We start from the raw sequence: 10,601 nt of genomic DNA on the forward strand, positions 1-10,601 counted from the left end.
TCCCCTCAGTGCCAGACCTTTGTCATCCTGAAATCCTGGCAACGGGACAACAGCATGCTCCTGAATCTGAGAAATTACCAGTTTTCGCGTTCCTTCACCAGCCACAGTGCATTTCAGATGACTCGGGTTGTGAGCAGACATGGGTAGGGAGCCAGCTGTAAAATTCCAAAAAAGGTCTATCAGTAATGTCTGACCTGTCAGGTCCGTGATCCTGGAAAAACTATTTTTGTCTCCAGAGGCGTCAGGACCTCCCTGTGGATCTTTGAACACCTGTAGCTTGACTTCATTCGGTTGCCACCTAGTATGGCTCGTCAATATGTTTCTGTGATTGCACATATGTTTTCCGGATGGGTTGAAGCTTTCCCCTGCCGTGACGGTGGCAAAAAAAGTGTTAGAGCGGGGCGCCTGGGTGGCTCAGTAGGTTAAGCATCCGACTTCGGCTCAGGTCACGATCTCGCGGTCCGTGAGTTCAAGCCCCGCGTAGGGCTCTGGGCTGATGGCTCAGAGTCTGGAGCCTGCTTCCGATTCTGTGTCTCCCTCTCTCTCTGCCCCTCCCCTGTTCATGCTCTGTCTCTGTCTCAAAAATAAATAAACATTAAAAAAATTTTTTTAAAGTGTTAGAGAATATGTTTCCCACTTGAGGCATACATTCCAGAGTCTTCGGTGATCAAGGCACCTGCTGCACAGGACAAATCATACAAGCCTTAACAAAAACCTACAAACGCCTTGGAACTGACACTGTCCCTGTCACCCTCAATCATCAGGTAAGGCTGAGTGACTTAACGGGATCCTCCAACCTAAAATTTTTTAAATTGCCCAAACTGCTGGCCTTCCCTGGCCCAAGGTATTGTCGTTGGTCTTGCTGACTGTTTGTTCCCAGGAACTTTTTGGGTTCTGTAAATTCACTCCACATGCGAGAGTCACTGCAGACCAATGTCTGCTGTCTGCAGCCTTCTGCAACCTTCTGATGCCTCATGGTCTTATGCTACTATGACCAGTTACTGCAAGGTTCTAACGTCTTCTGCTGAAGCCTAGAACCAATCAGGTGAAGAAGCCTTTTTCACGCACTTCCCAACGCATCCTCGGGCCCCTGGGTGGCTGCTTAGAAAGCCACGTCCCTAGGTTCCACACCCTGTGACGTGATATCACACCCAAATTCACAAGCAGAGAGGTGGCCCAGCACAGGGGAGGTGTCAACCAAGAGAGAAAGAAAGAAACAGTGGAAGGTATCTGAGAAAGCTCAAGTTTGTACCCCAAGGTACACATCAACTTGAGGAAGTGAATAAAACCAGAACAAACCATGAATAAAGGTGATCCGAGCCAAACACTGAGCCTATTTGTAAGTGCCCCTATTTGGAGAATTTGAGTGAAATTTTCCTTCCCAAGGTTTAGAGAAAGGGGCTCTGGAGTAAAATCAGAGATTAAGCGAGCCCTGCCCCTTCGCAGCTGAGTCCCTGAGCTCCTTCTATCTCTCTGTCTGCAAATCGAGAACACTCCTCACCTCTGGGAAATTAAAATAACAGGGGTCTCTGGCTGGCTCAGTCAGTGAAGCAGGCAACTCTCCAACTCAGGGTTGTGAGTTAGAGTCCCACATTGCAGGTAGAAATCACTTTAAAGGGGCGCCTGGGTGGCTCAGTCGGTTAAGCGTCCGACTTCAGCTCAGGTCACGATCTCGCGCTCTGTGAGTTCGAGCCCCGCGTCGGGCTCTGGGCTGATGGCCTGGAGCCTGTTTCCGATTCTGTGTCTCCCTCTCTCTCTGTCCCTCCCCTGTTCATGCTCTGTCTCTCTCTGTCTCAAAAATAAATAAACGTTAAAAAAAAAATTAAAAAAAATCACTTTAAAAAAGATAACATCCCTAGATTGACACACGCTCATGTTTAATAAGTCTGTAGAAGGTTTCTTCCCCTTCCTTCTTATTTTATGTAACACTGTTCATCTGTCACAATGATGAGATACTCAGCAGAGGAGTTTAAGACCTGAATAACTATCCGTGACTCCTTTAAAATCTCTCAGCTGTACACTTCAGGTAGGAAAGGAAGGTAGGGTGACTATAAAGGAGTTATTAGCTGCGAGGTATGAATTTTAATGAAGTTTAATTTTAGAACAATTTTCTGAATGTTATCCTCAGCTTTCCTCACTCAACAAATATTTGTGAAGCATCTACGTGTCAGGCATAGATTCCTAGACCGTGTTTCGGTGAAGGGCACCTTTGGAGGTGGACACTTTCAGAATTTGGTGTTGCAACCAGAGCGTCATTTTGGTAACAGTGAACTGTGAGAGCAAATCCTCCAGTGTCTTTGCAGCTCCGGAAGTGGGCTTGGGGATATTGCTGGCAGGGGTCACATGGTAACTGCTATGACCCAGAGGGTGGCTCCAGCTACCTTCAGGGACTTGGTCTTTATTCAGTCATGTCTTGCTTTAGCACATGCTGTTCCCAGTAACTGGATTTCACTTCCTCATCGTTTAAACAAACAAACAAACAAACAAACACTTCTCCTCTGAACAGTCTGGCCTTCTTTTTCTCCACCATCACCCCGGTGTAGTTCAGACACCTGCCCTCCACCCTGCTCTATCACAGCACCCCCTGCAACCTGCGGATTTCTGGTCTGTATTTCCACACCAGATGAAGGGCTCCTTGTGGACAGAATCACACTGACTCATCTGGCTAAGCCTAACACATGCTTGGCGCATAGCTGGCACCCAGTGGAGGAAAGAAAAGCAGGAGCAAAAGAGCAAGGATTAATACCTCAATACTTGACCATATACATAAATATGTAACTCCATGAATATAGAAATATGTATATGACTGGGTCAACATGTAAAAGAATAGGCGTTTTATACATTTATATAGTATGTAGAACGTGAATTTCGATGAAGTAATTCTGCAAAATTGTTTTGGTTTTAAGCTTCGAGTTTCAGCGTCTCAATTCAGTGGGCAAGGAATCATCATTTTTGCTCTTGCTGCAGAAACTGAAATAGAGAGAGAAAAATTGTATCATCCAATTTACTTATTAGTCACAACTTATAAATGGAGGGAAACCCCATTCAAACGGAGTTCAGGGAATTTATTGGCTCTGGTAATTGGGAGTCCAGGGAGCATATTATCTTTGAGAATAGCTGGAGCTGGGGGCTTTTCCTGCTTCTCAGTTCCGTCTTCTTCCAGGCTGACTTTATTCAGATTCAGATTTACATCATTGATCCTTCTAGCGAGTTCAGTGAACAAAACAACAGTGTTCCAGCAGCGGCAGCGGAAGTCTCAGAACTGAGTCCCATTAGTATGTCTTGAGTCCTGCGCCCATCTCTGAACCCATCCCTGTAGGTAGGCGTGGGGGGCAGGGATGTCCAAACAGCCCTGGGCCATGGCTCACCCCCAGAGTTTGGGCCTGTGTCAGAGCCCCCTGAACACCATGGGAAAGAGTGGGAGGGGTGCGGCTCTCCAAAAGGACATTCAGCTGCTGTCAACAGAAGAGGGAATGGTTTCTGGAAGGCAGAGCAGTATGTGATCAAAGTAAAGTGATGACAGAGAGTGGAATTGATGGCTTTCTTTTTTTTTATTATTATTTTTTTAACGTTTATTTTTGAGACAGAGAGAGACAGAGCATGAACAGGGGAGGGGCAGAGAGAAAGGGAGACACAGAATCGGAAGCAGACTCCAGGCTCCGAGCCGTCAGCCCAGAGCTCGACGCGGGGCTCGAACCCACGTACCGCGAGATCGTGACCTGAGCCGAAGTCAGACGCTCAACCGACTGAACCACCCAGGCGCCCCAAGGAATTGATGGCTTTCTACGGGATAGAACTTTCAAAGTGCTTCGGGTGGTGGGGGTGGAGAGCAGGGTTAGTTCCTGAGCTTGGGCAGTAGCCCTGGGAATAGAAGGGAGGGAAGGAGAGGAAAGACAACTGGGAGGGAGCTTGGGAGAGTCAGGGTAATGATCAGGCTGTGCTGGGCAAGGAGACAGAACAGAGAGGGAGGCAAGCAAGACAGCCAGGTGACATGTGGACTGGACAGATGGCACGAAGACCAGAGCTTCAAGGGGGACTCTCGTGCATGAGTTCTACCCTGAAAGCAACCCCATTTCCCTTGAATGTCATTAAAACCTGGGAATCTCATTTCCTAGTTTGGGGAAACCTCCTTACGCTCTTTGTTCATTCAAAAGGAGCCTGGTCTTTGGAATCTGGCTTCCGAAAAACACGCCGACTCCATTATTATTATCACTACTAATCTCCTGATTAAATAGAGAGAACATTGGATCTGCAGCCTAACAAAGCTTGTCAAGCCCTGCTCCCCCACTGGGCAGCCACGTGACCTTGACCAAGTCCCTTCCCTCTCGGAGCCTCAGTTTTCCAAATCGTAAAATGAGGGTGAACCAGAACTACCTCGTAATATTCTTCTAATGCGTATCAGCCACTAGATAATACCCACAATACAGCAAGTGCTCAACTCCTATTAGCTGCTCTTTTGTGATTCACGGTGCCGTAAAGTTTATAGGTCTAAAACAGCCCGGTAATGAGTGCTTCATAACAAGATCGCAACTAAAGCCAGCATTGCAAGGTCCCCAGATGCGTCTACAGCATCGGAATTTTTCATTATGAAGCAAATGCTTCCACTTTCTGAAAATCAACACTAAGCCGGGGACGTTTTTTTTTTTTTTTTTTCTCCCCAGCACCACTCAGGATTCCCAGAGGGTAGCAGTACTTAGATAATTCATTTTTAAATCAGCTGAGCCACATGAGAAAAGGTCACGTCTTATCAAAATACTGCGTGGCAGAAAGGAGCAAGAGGGGAGCGTGGCTGGATTTGAACTTGAGCTGCGGCCTGCACTTTTGTGGGCAAGTCAACGACTTGCCGTTTTTCCCACCATGCAGGCCCACCCCTCATCCCCCAACACTCACTGATTACTAGGCATTAGCCATTACTAGTCATTAGTCATTAGATTATTAGCCATTAGCCTGGGGACAGGGCTCCAGGAGACCTGACCTTTGCCCTAAGTAGCTCCTGATCTACAGCAGGGGTTCGTGAACTGTATAGAGAGCCAGATAGTAAGTATTTTAGACTTTGCAGGCCACCTGGCTTCTGTCACAACTACTCATCCTAGTCAACATCCCACAGAAGTAGCCAGGGACAATCGGTAAACAGACGGTGGGGCTATGTTCCACCAACACTTTACAAGTGGCCCTAGTTTGCGCTTTGTTTATTCTCTTACTGACAGAGAGGTGTTCAAGTTTCCTACCTTATTCAAAGCAATTGGCAGTGGAAATTGTTTGCTTAAAACACAAAATCAAAACTTACACAAATATATCTTGGGCATTTTATTTTGCTTTACAGCATATTGAAATAAGAAACCACCATTGAGCCAGTTTCCGATTCTGTGTCTCCCTCTCTCTCTGCCCCTCCCCCGTTCATGCTCTGTCTCTCTCTGTCCCAAAAATAAATAAACGTTGAAAAAAAAAAATTAGGGGCGCCTGGGTGGCGCAGTCGGTTAAGCGTCCGACTTCAGCCAGGTCACGATCTCGCGGTCCGTGAGTTCGAGCCCCGCGTCGGGCTCTGGGCTGATGGCTCAGAGCCTGGAGCCTGTTTCCGATTCTGTGTCTCCCTCTCTCTCTGCTCCTCCCCCATTCATGCTCTGTCTCTCTCTCTGTTCCAAAAAGTAAATAAACGTTGAAAAAAAAAATTTTTTTTAAATAAAAAATTAAAAAAAAATAAAAAATAAAAGAAATAAGAAACCACCTTGAGCTAAATGCTAAGGAAAATATTACTTGGTCGTGAGCCACAGCTCAAACAGTGCTCAGAAGCAAATACATAGCTTTAAATGCCTATATTTAAACAGAAGAAAGTCTGGGAGACCCTCCTCTAAGAATCCGTCACAGGAAGTTAGAAAAAGAAGAGCACATTAAACCCAAATGAAATAGAAGAAAGGAAATAATAAAGAACAGAAATTAATTCACTAAAATGGAGACAAATTAAGTCTTGCATGGAGAGCATCAAGGGTGTAATCAACATGCGGTGAAGGGTAGCCTTCCCTTTCACTTACGTTGGCATGCTGGAAGCATTACCCCATTCAGCATAATACTGGCTTGGGAACTGAGATAAATATATTTTTATCACGTTAAGGAAGAATTGGTGAATTCCTATTTTATTATTAAGCATTGGATTGCGGCAAAGACCCTTCAGCAGTCAGAGAGGTGATCACGTGACTTTTCTCTTGAAAGGGTTTTTTTTTTTTAATGTGTATTTATCTTTGAGAGAAAGAGAGAGAGCGTGTGAGCAGGGGAGGGGCAGAGAGAAGTGGGGACAAGGGTCCGAAGCAGGCTCTGGTGCTGACAGCAGAGAGCCCATCTTGGGGCTTGAACTCACAAACTGTGAGATCACCGACCTGAGCCAAAGTCATGACCTGCTTAACCACCTGAGTCACCCAGGCACTCCCTGATTTTTCTCTTTAAGTCATTAGTTTCAGTCATTTTCTGATATGAACTCACCCTTGAATTCCGGAAATAAACTCTACTTGGTCCTATCATATTGTTTATGTTTTATTTCTGAGAGGTCTTTTGTTTTTTTTTTTTTTTAAGTCTTTCACTTTTAACTAGATGTTGCAGTATGGCTTCTAATACTTCAGAATTTTGTATTATTATTCATAAGTGCCATTGTAGTTTTCTTTTTGTCTCAATTTTTATCATATTTACTAATGTTATTGCATTAAAAAATGGAAAACGTGATTCTTTTCCTTTTTCTTTGCTCTAGATTAGCTCAAATAAAATCAGAACGATCCATTATTTTAAATTTTTTTTTCAACGTTTATTTACTTTTGGAACAGAGAGAGACAGAGCATGAACGGGGGAGGGGCAGAGAGAGAGGGAGACACAGAATCGGAAACAGGCTCCAGGCTCTGAGCCATCAGCCCAGAGCCTGACGCGGGGCTCGAACTCACGGACCGCGAGATCGTGACCTGGCTGAAGTCGGACGCTCAACCGACTGCGCCACCCAGGCGCCCCAGAACGATCCATTATTTATGTAGCCTTCTGTTTTAAAGAATTACAGATTTATAGAAAAATTGTAAAAAAACAAAAACAAAAAAAGAGTATGACTTTACCATAAGCCCAGATTCCCGAAATGTATATATCATTTTTTTTCCTGAATCTTTTGAGAGTAAATTATAGATATATCCCTCTAACCCTGGATACTTCGGTGTGTGTTTTCTAAACACAAAGATATATCCTTACAACGATCACGATACAATCGTCAAAACCAGGAAATTAACACTGATACAGTGCTAACATCTAATCCACAGGCCTTATTCAAGTGTTATCAGTTTTCTCAAGTGTCTTTCATAGAAATATTGTTTTCTAGTTAGTGCCAGCCCGGCATCACACATGCACTTAGCTGTCACCTCTCTTGAGTCCCCTTTAATCTGGAGCAATTCCTCAGTCTTTGTCCTCGACAAGCCTGACATTTTGACGTGTGCAGGCTATTTCTTTTGTGTAATATCCTCCACCGGAGTTTGTCCGATGCTTCCTCGTGACTAGATTCAAGTTACGCATTTTGTGTAAGAAATGCCACGGAGGGGCGGTTGTGTCCTTTTTAGTGCATGGTATCTGGAGACACACGAATCGTCTGTTAACAAGTCATGCTAACTTTGATCATTGATGAATGTGGTGTCTACCAGATCCTCCCCCTAAAGAGTATCTGTTCTTAAATAGTTTGGTAAAAATTCCTCTAGAAACTTCATAGCTTCCCCCCCCCACCCCCATGGAAGGGATGATAGCTCTTTCAAAACTTTATATTCAGTTTATTTAGACTTTAATCTCTTCTAAGATAAGATTTGAAAAATCACACTTCCCTGGAAAATTGTTTATTTCATCTAAGTCTAAATTGGTCTTTTTTAGGGAGTGGGATACATAAATGCCTGCACAGATAATTACAGCTGACAGGGCCTGCAGGACTGGGGCTGAAGAGGCAAGTTGAGGACAACTCAGAAAAAGTCTGTTAACTGTGCCGCCGCCAGGACTCTCCCTGGAGAGTGACGGGGATCCTGTGAAAGGGGCTGGGCTGGGGAGTGGCCATGATCAGACAGGGGTGAGTAAACAGTGGGTGTGATCGTGGGGTGGCAGCTACAGACCATTAGGAGCCGGGAGTCAGGCAGGCAGACGCGCGTGAGGACGATATGCCTACTCTGGGTGAGATGCGCATTCTAGTGAGTGTCCCTTGAGTGGAAGAAAGAGGTGCGTCCAGTGGCTCTCTGACATTCCCCTGCAGAGCCAGTCTACAAGGACACGCAGCCAGTGGGAACTGCAGGGGCCGGCAGCACGACTTACACTGGTAGAGTGACAGATTACAGCAGAGTCAGGGTCCATCTAGCAGGCAGGCTGAAACGGAGGTGGCCGAGAGTGGGCGTGGCCTCCAGAAGGGGGACTCGCTTCCTGGTGTTTTCAGTTGTTGCAAATGATTCTGGGACACATCCGGTTCTCACCATGTCTTCGGTGTCATTAGCCATGCTAAGGCGCGTGCGTGCGTACACACACACAGGAGGAAATAAATAGAACACTCAGGGGAGCGATCAAAGTTTGAATCTCTTTTTTATTTCTTTCCTTGCACTGCATCCTTTCTGAGGCAGCGGTCATAATCCATTTATAACTGCTAACACTTACCGAGCATTTCCTGTGCACCGTGTACTGTGCCAAACGTTTTATGCATTTTATTAATCTCACTGAATCTTAAAAAAAAAAAAAAAAATACGCTGTTCTGTGAGTATCACCATCTGGGTTTTGAGGATGAGAAAACCAAGGCTTGGCAAGAGAGTGCCGGAGCAGGAACTCAAACTGGATCTAACCTGACTCCGGACACCGGTGCCTTCCAGAAATGACTGCTATTCCTTCTGTTTCTCCAGCATTTCTGATTCATAGTAACGTAACAGTATCCTGTTTGATCATCACAGCAACTCCCCACGAAACCATTGCCATGTTCCAGGAGGAGAGGGTAGGGTTTGGAGAGGGACAGTGACTAGCCTAGGGTCACACAGCGAGGAAGGGAAGCAAGGTTTGTATCCAGCCTTCTAAGACAATGGTCCTAACCATTCGGATACCCTGCCCGCTCGCTTCCTAGGAGCTTCATTCCCGCCTGGATTGATATGCATCTTTGATTTCCGATTCTGAATGACTAATCTCATTATAATATATCCACTGAACTTACAGTAGCAAAGAATCTAAAGTTGACCACTGCCCCACATATCTCTCCCACACACACACAAGATATACTATTACTGACTACTACGACTGAACGTAACCCTCGACACGCTTGAAAAAGAAATTTCCTTATGACTTTGTTCGAAAGTGCCTGTGCACCCAAACTGCAGAAGAGTTCATAGAACTGTCTTTAATTTTTTTTTTTAACATTTATTTATTTTTGAGACAGAGAGAGGCAGAGCATGAACAGGGGAGGGGCAGAGAGAGAGGGAGACACAGAATCGGAAGCAGGCTCCAGGCTCCGAGCTGTCAGCACAGAGCCCGAGGAGGGGCTCGAACTCACGGGCCATGAGATCATGACCTGCGCTGAAGTTGGACGCTTAACGGACCGAGCCACCCAGGCGCCCCATCCAGAACTGTCTTAAAATGCTTTTGGAAGCGGATGTGTTCCTTGCTCCTTAACAAGGCCTGGACTGAGGTGAGGCATATTGATTGTATTCATAATGATCTTGAAATCTACGCCTTTCACTTTTTAAGGATCAAGCTAAAAGCAGAAAAAAGAAAAGTCATGGTTGAGGGGCTTTGCCTGGCTGGCCAAGACAGATTCACCAGCTGCCTCTCGAGTCTCCTGTCAGCGCTGGCCATGGGGGACAGGCCACCACTGCCATTTCAGAGCAACTAATGAACCAAGAAGAAAGGGATTACCCCTTCCTTCAGAGTCACCACATGCCAGGGGCTGTGCTCAGCACTGCATACGTTTGAGAGGATGCATAGCAAAAGGGCTAAATGTGCACGCTCAGGAACCCGCCTGTCTGGGTTTGAAGCCCACATCTGCCTTACTGGCTGGAGGCCTTGGCCAAGTCTCTTAGCCTCTCTATGCCTCAGTGTCTCCTCTGTAAAATGAGGGCGCACAGTACCTACCTCATCGGATCATTGCCAGGCAGGACATGTCGAGCACTTGAAACAGTTCCCGGCACACAGTGAGAGCCTCTCTGTAAGTATCCAGAGTAATTATTACTACTGCCTTATCAAAGCCTCACATCCATCCTGTGGTTGAGGGGTTCTTGTCCTCTTCTGGGGGATGGGGAAACTGAGGCTCAGAGCAACAAAGCGACTATGGCTGGGGAAGCCTCTGGAAAAGTTGCATTTAGCCCAGCTTAATTCATTTTTTAGCCGCTGGGCTCTGTACCCACATTTGCCTACGAGATTCATGCTCTAGCTGAATTGTGTCCCACAAGTAGAAATTCAGAAGTGCCATCACCATAGGACAGTAGTGAAAGGCTGCTGACAACCAGACACACAAGAGTTTGGTCTTGTTCAATTCTGCTATTGCCTCTGAGTCTCGGCATTCTAGTAACATGGTTCCCTGCATCAATCTAGCCACTCACCCACCCATCCATCCACTCACCCCCATCCATATATCCATC

Source organism: Herpailurus yagouaroundi, unplaced genomic scaffold, assembly GCF_014898765.1.
Source record: "Herpailurus yagouaroundi ecotype Mexico unplaced genomic scaffold, PumYag 29, whole genome shotgun sequence".
NCBI lineage: Eukaryota > Metazoa > Chordata > Mammalia > Carnivora > Felidae > Herpailurus > Herpailurus yagouaroundi.